Here is a 17,295-nt window from a genome sequence, read left to right on the forward strand (position 1 = left end):
TATGTAGTGGGCAGTATGTTTGCTTGGGAATTAATCTATAATTCCAGGGTTTACCTGGGTGAACAACCACCTTTGTGTAATAGTCTTAACACAGGAGAGAGAAATGTCTGGGCCTTTCCATGCTTCTTTGTGGTTTTTGAGCACAAGATATCATTTAAAATAGACTTTTAATTTCATTTATTTTTGACTCCTGATAACTCCTAAGATGACCTTGGTGTGTGTGAGCAGTGTGGGCCAAGAAACTGTTTTTTTCCGGCTTTCAGACGTCAGATTGCTTCCTTTCACACCTTGGAATGTCAGAAATTTATTAATTTCTTTCTCCATGAGATGTTTTTCTCTTGCAGTATTATTACGATGACAGTGGTGTTCTGTTTACTTGCCCACAGGGTACTTTTCCAAACTCAGTTACAATAGAAACACGAGGCCACCCAGCTCCCCCGTGTCTTTCCACAACCCGTGACACCAACCAGAATTACAGAATCAACTCCGCAACCGGTTCTGTCACAAAGATGTTCTACATGTGCCTTCCCAAGGGTTAGACATTTAAGACCAAAATGCATGACATTTGTAGGTTTTGCTTTAGGGGAGGAACGAGGAAGTCAACTCTCAGCATGTGGTTTAGTCATGTATCATGGAATACACCTGACATGTTGCATTGTCTGTTGCTACACAAGAGCCACAAGAGAATTGGTGGCAGAAGGGACTTTGACTTGGGCTCACAGAATAGCAGTGTTGTCCTGCCTGCATTTCCGAGCCCCACATGTATTTAAGTGGGAGCCACTGACCGGTTTTAGCAAATGGGGTGTGAGCAGGAGTGATCTCTACTACTTCCATGCCTCGTGGTAAAAGTTCCTCTGTGACCATTGAGTTCTCTCCTGCCATGTTCTAGAGGCCCTGGGAGCCAAGATGGTGGTACCGCAAGGTGGAAGGAGCATAGAGAGAGATTTCCTGGAGAAAATTCTGCATTCATTGCACTTCTGAGCAAGAAATGAACTTTTACTGAGTCCAGCCACCCATGTTTTGGGTTTTCCTCATTACTTCATCATACCGTAAGCTAATCTATTAGATATTTTCCAAATTTGTTTAACATCAGTACGATTATCCAAATTTTTATCATGGCTCCAAATATTGCCTTGGAAACTCTCGTAGATGGAAAGATTTTATTTCCACAATTTTATGATTCTTGTCCCGCTAATTTAGACCTATATCTGGAAAAGCTTTGGTTGCAATGTTTGGCAGCTCTTTGTGTTATGCAAAATATGCCCGTGGATTTTGAAATGCCCAGACAACCCCCACCATGTGAGAGCTGAGAAGGATAAAATGTAGAAGCAATTTCCCTTTTGAGTTATGAGTTTTGCCTTTTGCTCACAATGCAGGGCAGGAGGAACATATTTATGAATATTTGTGCATATTGTGGCAGAAGGGCACGGTTTAAAATTATGGCTGGTAATAAAGGGAGAACCAGCTTAGTTCAGGGTGGTGTATGGAAGTCAGCCCTGGAGGAAATCCCCAATGATCTGTGCCAGCTGTTATTTTTGTCTTGTTCCGTCCTGTCACACTTCTACCCCTCTCTCTGTGTACTGGCCTTGTCCCATGTAGGCTGCCCTCATACTTCATTTCTTTTCTCAGCTTCTTCAAATATAATTTCCTATGTGTCATTCCTCCAGTGAATAACTAAAAAAAATTATTAGTGAACTAATTAATTTAACAGACATTAACTGAGCACCTTCTCTGTGTTTGGTAGTAGTGCCAACGGTGGGCTATGTCCTAAGCAATTATCCTGTCTCAAGGACTTTTGTGTCCTTTTTCCTTTTAATTGTTTATTTGGATTCATTTCAAAGTTAGGGAAAATTTGCTAAAATAGTGCAAAGAGTTCCCACATATCCGTCATCAGGCTACCCAAATATTAGTATTTTACTACATTTACCCCTCTTCTCTTTCTTTCTCTTCTTATCTTTTTGGGACTAAGTTGCAAGCAAGTGTGATACCTTTTTCCCAGAAACAATTCAGTGTATATTTCCTAGAAATGAAAGATTCCCTTATAGAACTACAGAATAATTATCAAAATTTTGATATTTAGGAAATTGACATTGATCTAATACTATTATGTAGTCCAACAGTTGGCTAATGTGGCCTGCCTTCTATGTTTGCAAATAAAGTTTTCTTGGGACACAGCCACACTCATTTGTTTATCATTTGTCTATGGCTGTTTTCTTCCTATTATGGTAGAATTGAAGAGTTGTGTCAGGGACCATACGGTCTGCAGAGTTGAAGGTATTTACTCCCTGACCTTCTAGAGCAAAAAATTTTGCCCCCTACTGTAGTCCATGAATATTATTACATTTTATCATTTGCACACTATATCTTCTATTGCAAAAGAAAAAGACACATTTTTCAATTTTGTTAGCTTATCCACGCTCATGTGTTATATGTAGCTGTTATGACTCTTTACTCTCCTTCACTATGAAACATTTCTTTTGTCTTTTTCTTTAATTGTTCATGATCTTGAAATTTTTGATAAATATAAGGCCATTTATTTGGTAGAGCACACCTCAGTTTAGGTTTGTCTGAAGTTTCGTTATAAGTAGACTCATGTTACATGTTTTTGCCGTGAACACTCCAGATGTGATGTTGTGTCCTTCTCAGTGACAGGAGCCACTTGGTGTTTATTTTTCCCATTATTGGTTATATTAATTTTGATCTTTTTGGTTGAGGTGGCATCTGTTAGATTTTCTCTGCTGTAAAATTACTGTTTCCCGTTATATATTCAAGGAGTATCTCATGGGAGGTTATTTTGGGTCTAAGTACCCTATTTTCTCTTATCAAACTTTCACACAGTAGTTTTAGCATCTATTAATAATTCATCTCTGTAACAATTATTACTATGGTGGTTACCAAAAGTGAATTTTAAAATTCCTTTACTCCTCTATATGTATCAGTGTGAATTCTGTTGATAGCAAAAACTTTCTCTTCCATATTTATCTATTTTTCTATCAGAATGGACGTGTGGATTTTTAATTTTATTTTGCGGTTTATAATCTGTTACTATTGTTTATTTTGATGCTAACATGCAGGAATTCTTTTAAAAAAATGATTCATTATGGAACGATTTGAAATCATAGTGGTCAGGCACTGTTTCTGTATGGCCACTGTGTAGTGCTTAGAGATATTAGGCACTCAGTAAATATTTGTTCAACACAGGCCTTAACTCAAACAGACAAATCCCTCAATGTGGAGCATTAGACATTGTAATAGGCTTGGGGAAAACATATTTTGGAGTAACACTTCAATGTCCTTCAAATACTCAAGCCAGCTTGAGTGAAAACCATGGAATTTCTTTCCTTTTTGGTTAATATTTTAAGAGTAGTGAGGCTTGCTTATTTTTTTAAATGTAATTTTTCTCACTTATTTTTGAGACTCTGAAATCTCCGTATAGGAAATATGCCTTTCCCTAGACACTCCTAGTTCTAACTCAGGGGAAAGATTTTCTGATTTCCCTTGTGGTCTAGAAACTGATTAGTTTTATCCCAGTCCTAGAAAGTGATTACCCTAGGGATGAGGAGAGGTTTTTACCCGAATCTAGAAAAACCAATTCTAAGTAAAAACAGTTCTGTGTATTTGCAAATCTCAATTTTCCTGCAACCTCTAAAAAGGAATCCCAGTGATTGTCCTAAGAAATCACACCCCCTCATCCGCACCACCTCTCTTCTGTCCCATTTTCGTTCCTAATTTGTCAACAAGCGGAAAAATTACTGACCATGCTCTGGTTTTGCTGTTATGGTTACCGTTTGTGATTTGCCTTTGAGATCAGTGAGTGGGGGCGCAGAATGGGCCTGTCTGGAATCAGAGGACGGTCCTCGAGCCTGGCTGTGTCTGGAAGGAAGCCATGAGTAGTGAAGGGAAACGGCTGAGACAAACTCTGAGGAAGTGTAGTGGGTGATATTTTCCCTCTTCTTAAGTCAAGTTTACCGTCAATAACTTGGTCACTCAGAGGATACAACCTTGGTAATTCATTTCCGTACGTAGGTAGTTTATACAGGCATGCTGCTTATTTGCTGGCAGGCCTTGAACTGTTGGCCTGCTTTAGTGGGACTTCCAGATGGTCACTTTTAGGACCTCTGTGAGCCTCTCTTTACCTGCTCTCCTCCGCAGTCTGGGAAGTAGAACTGGGTGTTGGTGGGTCTTGCCTTTGGTTCTAAGGCATGGCCCAGTAGAAGCAGTAAGTTTAGCTGCTTATTTATTTATTTATTTACTTACTTACTTATTTATTCGTTCACTTGTTCGTTCGTTCATTCATTCATGAGAGACATACAGAGAGAGGCAGAGACATAGACAGAGGGAGAAGTAGGCTCCCCATGGCGAGCCTGATGTGAGAATCCATCCCAGGACCCCAAGATCACAACCTGACCCAAAGGCAGGCACTCAACCACTGAGCCACCCAGGCATCCCATTTCACTGCCTAATTAAGCATCCTTGCTTTCTGATCAGTTGATGTGTTGCCTTTTGGAGTAAAATTGGCCCACTGTGTCTCAGTTCGGGGGAGACTAATTATCCAAGGTATAATACCTTCTTTCTTTGGAGGCGGATTCAAAAAGCTATTCACTCTGAAGAGCAAAACCAAAGTTGTTCTTGGGAGCAACATTGACCATCAGATAAGTACAAAGCAATCTGGAAGTCGTTTATCGAGTGTCGTGCATTCCTTGCCTTTCCCAGGGGTGTATGAGCTGTTGTACTTTACTTGGTACCTACAGCATGTGACAGTTGGGGGTTCCTTTAGCATGTCCACTGTCCACCCCCACCACCTTTGTGTTTTTGTTTTTTCCTTCTGAAGTCTCCTTCAGTGACAACCCTGCCTCCCCTATGTGGCCCATGGCACATCATATAAATGACTGTACCAGATTTTGATGACCCTTCAAAACCATAACCCGGGTGGGAGATAACCTTTGACAGGCTCTCAGCGGTCTTTAGCAGCCAGAATCACACGGTGGAGGGGGAGGGGGGCTGCAGGAAGCTGCCTCCAGCAGGCTGAGCCCCAAGGAGGAGCCAGCACCAGCGGAAGAAGCACCTGGTAGCCACAGCACTTCAACCAGGAAGAAAACAGGATCTAAAACATAAACAACATCCTCACAACACCAGCAAGTGGGCAGCTCACACCCAAGTCTGTTTGACTCTATTTTTTTCAAGGCTCTCATGAGAATCTTTATTGAAACAGGAAGGCAGTCGAGAGATGAAGCAGAGTTTCAAGATTTCCAGTGGACATCATCAAAACATCTTATTTGTTGCTCTTTTATTTTGAAGCCTAGGAGCACGACCCACCGTGTCACAGCTACAATGCGGGACTTGTTTTTAGCTGCATAAAACTTTAAATGCCTTAGGACTGACACTGAAGGGAAATGATGTAAATTGGAACAAAGCAGAAAGAAGAAAGGGTTTTCATGATCTTATCTTTCCGACAGCATCTCTTTTGGAGCAGATGCTATCTTTATTGAACCCCACCTTAACAGCAAACGCTGGCATTTATTAGGTGTTCACCATTCCTGGCCTTGTGCAAAGTACTTCATGTGCATTATCTCACTTAATACACGGAGCTACTTTTGCTCCGAGAGGAGAGGTGGCTCTCCCAATGCCTCACAGCTAGTAAGTGATGGATCAGGACTGGAACCCCGGTGGTGTGGCTCATAGCTACCTCCCTTGTGCTTTACACTCTGCACCTGTCCATACTGTCCTTACTTTTCAGTAGATGTTGCAGTATGCCCACGCTCCTCTATAAAGACCCTGTGGTCGGGAAAGGCAAATTCATGATCTCTCTATTAATTTCGTTGGTTAAAATGATCAATCACTCTCCTGTTGTAGATTCAAAATCCCCATGACATTTCATACTGAAGCCGATTTCTTATAGCATTGTCACTGTTCTGAGGGCCTTCAGTGAGTGCCCTTTCATGGTTTTGAAGGGGCAGGCCTTGGGTCTTTTTTTCTATAAATTATCAAGAAAAATGACATCTCTATCTTAGGACTTTTCTATACCCCCCTTGTTTATTGCAAGGGAAAGAAACTAGGAAGGAGCCAAGTTGAGAATGGGTATGTCAAAATCAGATGCATCATTCTTGCCTATGAATAGGCATAGCTGTCGTTAGTTTTATAAGAAATACCACAGTGACCATTCCTGCTGGTTCATGTGCTTCAAAGCAGAGCCCCCCTTGTAGATTCCCCTGTGGCTTCCCTTGGATGGCTACTGACATTTCTGAGATGCGCTGTCTCTGGAGATGAAGGTTTTTAAATGCAGATCTACCCTGCCACCTTGAAAATGTACCCACTTGCCTGAGCCAACTAGGAAAGGCTATTATTTTCAGCCAATAACTCATTTCACTAGAAAGAAACTGGAGAAGGTAGCTCAAGATTTTTCAAGCTGGGGGTAAGCCCTGTCGTGTCACACTTATCTTCATGTTATTAATTTATTCATCCATACAGCAAATATTTATTGAGCGTGTAGCACGACCAGGCATTGTTCTGTGATTGGATGTAGCAGTGAACAAACACTGTCCTCCAGAATGTCAGTCTCTAGCATTAAGTTATTAAGTGGCCTCCATGTCACAAATACTCAGTAATGGTAGATTGAAGCAACAAAAGACGCCACAATGACAAAAATTGGATTGCTTCATTAGATTGAATAGGCATTAGCAGTGTGCCAGGGGTTTTACATGTGTTAACTACTTAACCGTTTCAAAAAAAAAAAAAAATCTTGCATGGGCTTTCATCTACAAAAAGGAATAATTTTATGATTCAACCAAATGCAATTATTATTTGCATTTTAAAGATGAAGAAAAAGAGAAGCGCCCCCCCCCCCAAAAAAAATCTACAGGTTTCCTCTACTTTATAGAAATAAGTTTTGGAGCTGGGAGTCAAAGCCAGGGCACTCTCAATCACCATGCAGAACTGAACCAGAAAGGCAGAACTTAAAATTCAATATGACCCCTTCCCCCCCTGCCAAATTAGATTAAATTAAATATGACCAGTTGAATAGAAGATTGGTTTAAAAGGAGATTGACAGCTGTTGGTATAATCATTCTGGATATTAGTGCAATATGGCTAGCTCCACATTGGAGCTAATTTTAAATTTATTTTCATCATTCCCTTTAGATGGCAATAGCATTTAGCTCCTATAATTATTTCCAGATGCCAAGATAAGGCCTGGAGGAAGAACTTCCTTTCATAGCTAACCCCAATGAATCATTTATGCTTCTCACTATGATCAGGAATTATTTTAATACCTGACTTTCAGGGAATGCCATGGGGGGAGGTGGTGGTTGACATAAGACGACTGGTCACATTTTGCGAGGTTAACTTGCCAACTCTGACTTCCTTAGGGCACATTAGTAAGTGGAATCGATCTACAAGAAAGTCCTTGTGACTTTTTTTTTTTTTTTTTTATGTGAAGGGTGGGGGCATGACTGATCTTTGCAAAGAGTTAAGGAGCCTCAGCTTCCGGCAGGAAATCTGTGGCTGAATGCAGGACCCAGAGCGGAAACATTAAGTGTATCGTGGGAGAAAAGGAAAGCAAAGTGCTAAAGTTGTTAGTCTGAACAGAGGATATCGGAGCATCCTGCAGAAAACTTCCTGTTTAGCCAGGAGACTAGAAAACAAGATGAAAAACACTGAACTTCAATGACTCTTGTGTAAATATATTTCTAAACTTTCATTACCTTGGGCAGGGCTTACTCACAAGATCCCGTGGTTTCCCAAGGTGGAGAGTTAGTATGGAATCACCCCCAGCCTCCCATCTTCCTTGTTTTGGCGGCCACACCGAATCCTTTGTCATCTGTGTTGGCTCTCCCTGGCCTGTGCTACCTCCTTGGCTGAACTCCGTGCCCCCTCACCTACCTGAGATGCACCTTTTTTTAGCTGGTGTTAAACACCCTGTAAGATGGATTCAGAGAATGCATTTTAAATATTTTGGTTCCACCTCTCCTGTCTCCTCTTGGGGCAGGCGGTGGGATCCACCGGTTCAGCGAAGACCAAGAAGCCCTGGGGGTTATAAATGAACATAAGATACTACTTACGGTTTTCATTCCCAAGCACTTTCAAATGGAAGGATAAGATCCAGTTCAAGGAGAAAAATTGGAGTTCTGAATTCCTCTAGGTTTAGGTATTTAAGAAAATTTCAGATATTGGGCCCAACACATCCCCAATGGTCTTATGTCGTGTTAGGTGTGATGCTACGTATTATGTTATGCTGTGGCGGGAAACTTCTATGAAGAAAGGCCTTTTTAATTAGTTTTCAGTTTCTCTGATTAGACTGTTTTGTGTGAAATAAAATAGAAGTGGGTAAAATGGGGAAGCATAGAAAGTGAATCCCTTTTAATTTGTGTTAGCTGCGTAGATGGCGCTGAGCATCCGTATGATGGTCTTACATGTGCTGCGTAACTGTCTTCATCTTCTCTTTCTCCTTCCTTTCTACCGTTCAACTTAGGTTGGCCTCATACTCATTCTCTCTCTCTCTCTCTTTCCTTTCGGTCATATATTCTTTTCTGAAATCTTAGGATAAAGATTTCACAGATAAAGAAACATCTGCCATATAAATCAATGAAGATGAAAAACATATATCATCAGTGATATGTCTTTTTCTTTATTCTTTCAAACACCATAGATTTTTTTAAAAGATTTTATTTATTTAATTGACAGAGAGAGAGAGAGAGAGAGAGCAAGCAGGAGGAGCAGCAGAGGCAGAGGGAGAAGCGGGCTCCCCATTGAGCAGGGAGCCCAATGCAGGGCTTGATCCCAGGACCCTGAGATCATGACTTCAGCTGAAGGCTGACGCTTGACTGAGCCATTCAGGTGCTCCAAACACCATAGATTTTGAACATAAACTAACATTTGGGAACATCAGTCCAGTGGTGTCACTTTTAGTTGCTTTCTAAGACCTTGAGACATACAGCTCTAGAGAATTTCTTTTTGTTAAGAGCACTATCCTAGGGACGCCTGAGTAGCTCAGTGGTTGAGCATCTGCCTTTGGCTCAGGTCATGATCCCAGCATCCTGGGATCCAGTCCTGTATGGGTCTTCCTGCAGGGAGCCTGCTTCTCCTTCTGCCTATGTCTCTGCTTCTCTCTTGGTGTCTCTCATGAATAAATAAATAAAATCTTTTTTTTTTTAAATTTTTATTTATTTATTATAGTCACACACACACACACACACACACCCAGAGAGAGAGAGAGAGAGGCAGAGACATAGGCAGAGGGAGAAGCAGGCTCCATGCACCGGGAGCCTGACGTGGGATTCGATCCCGGGTCTCCAGGATCGCGTCCTGGGCCAAAGGTAGGCGCCAAACCACTGCGCCACCCAGGGATCCCAATAAATAAAATCTTTTAAAAAAAACACTGTTTTAATTTATAATAGTAGCAGTAATAATAATATTCCTGAGTTCTTGATTGCTGAGTTCTTATACATATTCTGCACAGTGTCAAGTACTTGGAACCAATGTGCTATTATCCCGGCCAAGTTTAATGTCAAATGCATGCGGCTAACCAGTCCCTTGCTGGTGGTTAATTTTGATGACTCCTCGTTGCAGTGACTTTCTCTGAGTACTTGCAAGGCTCATTCCTTGGGACATGTCACTCAGTGTTACTCCGGCTTAGAAAATCAGAGTTCTGTCTCTGACCCACATCATTTACCCTCCGACTGACTCCTACCTGGACCTCGATATACCTGTCCTTTGGTCTCATTGTGACCTCTCGTCCTTTGAATGTGACTAGTTTCTCTCTATGAGCTGAGCTCTCTCTTGTCTTTATTTCCCTTTCTAGCTTAGGTTCCACGCTTCATTCCCTAGATACCTTTGTTCTCGTTGTGCCTGTGTCGTTGCTTGGTGTCAGCTCCACAGACTTGAGTTGTTAGGAAGAGTCCTCCTTTCTTTAATGTTATTTATATTATTTAATTCTCTTCATCATCTTTCTCTGTACCTGAGATCTCATACTCTGGTTGGCATAGGCACCCACACAGTATTACCTTATGCCCTCCCAACCTGACTTCCGCCGACTTATTTTTTTCATGAGTATACCCAACCACCTACTTAACCAGGACCATTCCTTTTGTTGTTTTCTCTACTTGGAATACCTGTCTCCAGGTACCTAGAGAGGTTTCTCCTTCAGTTTTTTGACATCCAGTATCACTCCCTCGGTGAGGCCTCTTTGAGCACCATATTGAAAATCGTTACCCCTCTCTCCCAATATTCTATCCCTTTCTCATCTCATTAGGACCTATTGCCATCTAAGGTTTCATCAGATATGTTTTGTTTGTTTTGTTTATTGCTTGCCCTCTTTCTGACTGTCTAGCAGAGAGCTTGCCTGTTTTTTTCTCCTTTTAATGCTATATTCCTGGTGTCTATCACAGTGCTTGGCATATGATAGGTTCTCAGCGAATATCTGTTGAATGTGTGAATCAAGATTCCTCAGCAGTGGTATCATTGGACTTTCTATGTTTGCCTGATGAGGGTAAGGTGGCACCTCATTGTTTTAATTTGCACCATCTGCCTGATTACTAAATTTTTTTGTTTGTTTTTTTTTAGAGAGAGAGAAAGTTGTGTGTGCAAACAGTGTGGTAGAGTGAAAAGGGGCAGAGGGAGGGAAAGGGAATCTCAAGCAGGCTCCAAACCTGGCACAGAGCCCATCGAAGGGCTCAATCTCATGACCCTGAGATCATGACTTGAGCTGAAATCAAGAGTTGGATGCTTGACTGACTGAGCCACGCAGGTGTCCCTGATAACTAACTTCTGAGGTCAGGTGTCTCTCCTGATACTTCTTACCTATTCAGATTTCTTATTCCAGGGAAGGCCTGTTCAAATCTTTGCCTATCAAATATCCTATTTTTTTCTTTATTGCTGACTTCTAAGAATTTCTCAGCAAATCTAGGTAGCAGTTCCTTGTCATTTTTAGACATTGCAAACTTCTCTATGTTCTTTGTGAGTGTTAATCTTCACTCCGCAAAAACATCTCTCATTCTGATGCAAATAAGATTATGTAATTGTCCTGATGAAAATCCTTTAATAGCTCTGAAGATAAAGATGAAACTTCTTTACATGATATATAAGATCCTCTAAAGTCTACCCTTACCTAATTTCTTACTCCTCTCCCTCCTGTTCATGGAATTTTTTTTTATTTTTTATTTTTTATTTTTTATTTTTTTTTGCTGTAGCATGATGGTATTATTTATCTTCTAAGCCAGGACATTTTTGAGGTGATGTGGGGACACAATTATTATGAAAAAACAGTTGACATAAACTGGGGCTGACTAGGGAACCCGGGACTTCTGGTGACCCCAACCATATGGGTCTTCTTTTGGTGTCTTTGAACTTGATACACATTTCTGGGCCTTTGCCCCATGTATTTTCTTCTGTCTTCAACATGCCTTCTGACTCACTCAGCTTTCACTTGGATCCCCTACTCATCATTTTTCATATCCTAGAGCCACACCAGTCCTCAGAGAGGCCTTCCCTGGACTCTACTATCAACCCTTAAAAAACTGAGGGTCGTTGAAGGGGTGGGGGATGGGGGGATGGGGTAACTGGATGATGGGCACATGATGTAATGAGCACTGGGTGTTGTATACAACTGATGAATCACTGAATTCTACTCCTGAAACTAATAGTATGGTATATGTTAACTAATTTAATTTAGATTAAAAACTTTAAAATAAAATATATTTTCAAATTGATTTTCTTCTTAGCAAAACTATACAGATGAACAGTCCAAACAGCAATCAACAAGAGTTTGTTTCCTATGATTAAGAGTCTTTTATGGTTTGCCTCCCTCTATGTTTTCCTCTTATTTTATTTTTCTTTCCCTTCTGAAAATACATTTGAAAATCCAAAAATATTTATATTCTTTGGTCCAGTAATTCCATTTCCCGGGATCCATCTTACAGGAATAAATAAAAGATGAAGAAAAAAATTTATGCATAAAGATATGTGCTGCAAAATATTTTGCATAAGTAGAAATGTAAATAACCTGAAAGTTTAATAGGAATGGAACAGTTTGTTGAAACATGACAGGCCCATGGGTGAAGTGTGTGTAACCATTAAAAAAATGGTTACAAAATAGATTTAATAGTGTGGGAAAATACTTAGAATGATATGTTACATTAAAATCTGATATAAATGTGGAGTGCCTGGATTGCTCAGTGGGTTGAGCCTCTAATTCTTGATTTCTGCTTGGGTCAGGATTGTGGGATCGAGTCCCGTATTGTGCTCTGTGCTAAGTGCGGAATGTGGTTGGGGTCCTCTATCTCCTTTCCCTTTGCCCTATTCATGCTCTCCCCCTCACCCCTCTAAATAGAAATATAGAAAATCTTAAAATCTGAAACACATGTTTTATTCTAAATATGCTTGAAGTATTAATACATGTATATATGTATAGCTACATCTGTATAAATATACAGATATACACAGACACATACCTACAAATGTACACACATGTAGGCAGGACTGGCTACTTAATTGTAGGACTCTCAGCCAAAACAGATTTCCATCCCTCTTGTAGAAAAATTATTAAGAATTTCAAGATAGTGACAGCAGAGAATTAAACCAAAAACAGGATTTTTCTTAGTGTGAGGCCCTGGGTTACTGCACAGATTATACACTCGTGAAGTCAGTCCTGCATGCATATTTTTTAAAGATTTTATTTATTTATTTGAGAGAGAGAGAGAGACTAAGAGAGTGAGAGAAAGAGAGAGAGAGCGCGCACAAGTGAGCAGGAGCAGGAGGTAGAGGCAGAGGGAGAGGGACAAGCAGACTCCCCACTGAGTGTGGAGTCTAATCTGGGGCTCGATCCCAGGACCTAAGAGATCACGACCTAAGCTGAATGCAGAAGGTCCTAAATGCACATTTTGATAATGAAATCACTGCAAGGAGGTATGTTGAGCTATTTCTACCAGTTACCTTTTGTGATAGCATTATAAATGGTTATTTTCTTCCTACTGCTTTTCTAAGTTACCTAAGATGGTCTCAATGTATATATTGCTTTAATAATAAGAAATAAAACTTATTTTATAAATTCTTAAAGCTATAATATAAACCCTGAGGCTGAACTATGAGGTTTTCTAGATATGAGTATACTTAGCTGCTCAACACCCAAAACACTTTTTTCCCAGAGTTTTTGTTTATTTCAACTATGGTTGCCTAATATTAAGTAATAAGATTACTCCTTGGCAAAACTGGTTGAAGTTGATAAAGGTTGTCTTTATCGTCCTTTTGCCTTTCTTTTTTGCCCCAGGAAGGTCTTCCTCTGCATTTCCTCCTTTTAGCTACCTAGTGACTTCCTGTTTTCTCATGTGTCCCCCTTTTTATCAGAAGAGGAAAGTAGATATCATTAGTCAGAAGGTTACTATGTGCAAAGAACCATACTAAGTGAATTGCAACATCTCCTTTACTCTTTTTAATAGTTTTATGAAGTGGACAGTGCCCTCCTCATTTTATAGAACTAGATGTTGAATTGTAGAAATTATGAATCTGTGGCCAAGGTCATAATCCTAGTAAGAGAGCAGGACTGGAATTCAGGTGGAGTAAGGAGTCTCCAATAAAGGCCACCAGCCATTCTTTTCATCTCTGTGTATGCTTGTATTCCTTAGATCAAGATGGGGGGCTCCATTTCCCTGCTTCTTGAGTTGAGGATGCTTTGTGACTTGCTTCGACCAATAGAATGTTCTGGGATTTCAGAGTCTAAGCCCTCAGATAACTGGCAGCTTCTGCATCTTAGAACTTGGAACCCAACCACCATGCTAGAAGGACATCCAGACTAGGCCCCTGAAGGATTGGAGACCACATGTAGTGAGATTGGAAATAAATAGATCTTATCATTGTGCCTATAAACATCACGGTCTAGTGGGAGAGATGGCTCTATAGACCCCAAAGCACAAAACATTGTAAACTCTGTTGTAATAGAACCAAGTAAGAAATTTTGTAGAAGCCATAGTAAAGGTAGAGAGCTCTTGTGTGTAGGGGGGCATTAGGGTAAGGGATGGATGATACTTGTCTTGCATCTGGAAGGCTAGTGGGATTTCCTGAGCTGAAAGAACAGCATTTGCAAAGGTGTCACAGGACAAGGTGTGCCCAGGGAACAGCGAGGAAATAGCACTTTCTAGAGTTTCTTTGATTTTTATACTTCTAGTACTGAAGTACTCCAAAATCTCTAAACTTTCTCGCTGCATTTTCCATGCTGGTGAGGGTAGAGGATGGTTAGAAAGGAAGTTTGTTCTTCTTAACTGATTCTTTTATTGTGGAATTAGATAGTGTGTTAATTTTCTAGGGCTGCTGTAACAAATCCAGTAGCTGAAAACAAAAGAAATGGATTCTTTCCCAGTTCTGGAGGCCAGAAATCTGAAATCAAGGCGTTGGCAGGGCCATGTTCTCTCTGAAGTCTCTAGAGAGAATTCTTCTCCACCTCATCCTGCTATTGGTGGCCCCAAGCGTTCCTTGGCTTGTGTCAGCATAACCTGTATCTCTGTTTCTGTCTTCTCATGGCCTTACTCTTTGTGTCAGTGTCTTCTCTTTTCTTATAAAAACATTGTCATAGGATTTCGGACCTTCCGTAATTCAGGATGATGACATCTCCAGATCATTAGCTTAATTACATTTGCAAAAATTCTCTTGCTAAACAAGGTCACCTTCACTGGGTGGACATACCTCTTGGGTGAGGGGGTCACTATTCAACCCAGTACAGATGGTAAACCAAAGTTGCCCTTTGCTAATGATTTATATGCAAGGATAGGTCTTCTTAAAAAAAAAAAAAACAGCACTCTCTTTGTTTCATCATTTATAAACTAAAAAAGTTTAATATTCTAAAATGTTTAATTGTAAATGTGTGATTGGGTCTCTCTCCTGAGCAGTATCTTGGCAGATTTTCTCAGGCAGGCCTCAAAGGGTCCACCTCATAGTATAATTGGTCCTGTGACTAGCTATGTTAAATTGAAATACTAAAAAATAGAGCATAGTTACATTAAATGACATTTAGAATGTGGTCGACATTATTAGAAAGAAATGTTTTCATTATGTTTTGCCATCAGCAAATGCTGGTATGAAACCCATTGCCCTTCCTCATATGAAGGGAAACAAGAAATGTACCAACATCTGAGATCATTGTGTGGGTTACTTTGGGGATCCCAAAGACTACAAACTCAATTCAAAGAAGCAGGAATGGAGATGCCATGGGCTTTATTTTGGAGTTTTATCTTTGCGTCTTTTGTTAGTGAGGAAGTAAGTAAGGAACGACTGACTTGGAACTTGAGATTGCTGCTAGACCCTAGATATCTCTTCTGGGCAATGAGATTTCTATTCTTAATCAAAGCCTGTTGGGGGAAGTGCTCACCCAGTACATAGAATGATAGAATTTTTTTTTTTTTGATAAATTTTTTCCTACCAAAGTAACATACAAGAATTTAGGTAGGTGTAAGCTACTTTCTCATTAGAAGGGAGGGAGGTTTTAGGCTTGTAGGAGCTCCTTCTGCGTTTTTCCTTTGCTATCTACCACTAGGCACTGTAGTAAATTTTATTTTTGTTTACTGTAGTCATTTTTGATGTTTCTTAAAAAAAAGTCTGAGTCTACAGAAGGAAGCAGGGAGTCTATTAATGTCTTTTTCCAAGTATTGAATACTTTGCAAATTCTTCTTCATCATCATTATTTCATTATCATCATCAATACCATCTGCAAAATTCCCCATTGAACTAATGGTTGGTGATCATATGGTCATGACTTCCAAAACAAAACAAAACAAAACAAAACAAAACAAAAAGAAATGTCTCCCAGGAAATCGAAGTGAGTGATTTGCTTGATCTTTTTTTTTTTTCTGTGTTGATTCATTTACATACTTAAAACACCCATGGCCTCTCATGCATATCAAATCATGCTCCCACGAAGTTGATCTTAATGATGTAGATCCAGCCTGGCCCTTGATTCTGTGTCCCCCTGTTTCTCACACTGTAATAGTTAGCTGTCACGAAAGCAGAAGAGTATAATGCCCAGGGTGAGATCGTTGTCATCTAATAAAATGGTGAGAATCAGGGGAGGGCCAGTCAGAAGAATATGTGACTCTTGATCTCAGGGTTGTGAGTTCGAGCCCCGCATTGGGTAGAGAAATTACTATAAATGAATGAATGAACTTTTTTTTTTTTTTAAAAAAAGATTTTATTTATTTATCCATGAGAGACACACACACACACACACAGAGGCAGAGATACAGGCAGAGGGAGAAGCAGGCTCCATGCAGGAAGCCCGACATGGGACTCGATCCCAGGACTCCAGGATCATTCCCTGGGCTGAAGGCAGGTGCTAAACCGCTGGGCCACCCAGGATCCCCAGAATGAATGAACTTTTTAAAAAAAAAGTATGTAAAAAATCTAGAATCATAACCTCAAGCCAAAGTTGACATCAGAAAGATTGAGTATACTCTGAGTTATAGCAAATCACCTCGTGCCATTTTTCCTGGACTTTCTAACTTTTCTTATTTCTAGTAATTGATTTTTGTTCTCTGGATGTAAGGAAGTAGTCCCTGGGTATGAGCCCAGCAAAGACTTTCTTCTTAGAAATACTCTCTAATTCAGGACTTAGTAGCTAAAATTCAGAAGTCTGGTCTATGCGTATTACCTAACTACTTGGCACACAAAGATTTGTCAAGTGAAAAGCAGGCTCTGACCAGTCAATGCATTGAGAAACTGTGCAAATCTTACGTAGAGTTCCACAGACTTACAGAATGTGTTTTTCTGCCTAACAACTATTGAGAGCAGTTTGGCTGCCCCAGCTCCCGTCCAGACTTCCATCATTCAAAATCTGTGAAACTGATATCAAGCCCTCAGGAAGACTCTCTTTAACAATGTGGAAAATTGTTGAGTTGAGGAAATGTGGAAGCTAGGTGGCGCTGGCTGCCATGCACCGCACAAGATAAACTTCTGCATGTCAGAACATGCCCTGTGTCCAAAGGGCACAGCTGCAAAACCTTTCTAAGGAGTCTGGTTTAAGATGCAGGGAGCCGGATGTGAGACAAAGGAGAAATACAGAGGGCCCATTGCATTGCTGTCCGACCGTGCAACATTACTCACTCCTGACCATTACCCGTTCCTCTTGGCTTCAAAAAGAGATGCAAAAAGCGCAATCTGCATGCATCTGTCTTCTTCTAAATAGACTCCTGGTCATTTGCATTTCTAACATTCTGTTTGCCTTTTTTTGATTTTGCAATCACCACTGACTAGGAGTTCCACAGGAAAACCAGAAGTTCCAAAATAGCAATCGGAAGAGGACTTTGCTTTCAATCCGTTTTT

The sequence above is a fragment of the Vulpes lagopus genome, chromosome 12, assembly GCF_018345385.1.
Source record: "Vulpes lagopus strain Blue_001 chromosome 12, ASM1834538v1, whole genome shotgun sequence".
Classification (NCBI taxonomy): domain Eukaryota; kingdom Metazoa; phylum Chordata; class Mammalia; order Carnivora; family Canidae; genus Vulpes; species Vulpes lagopus.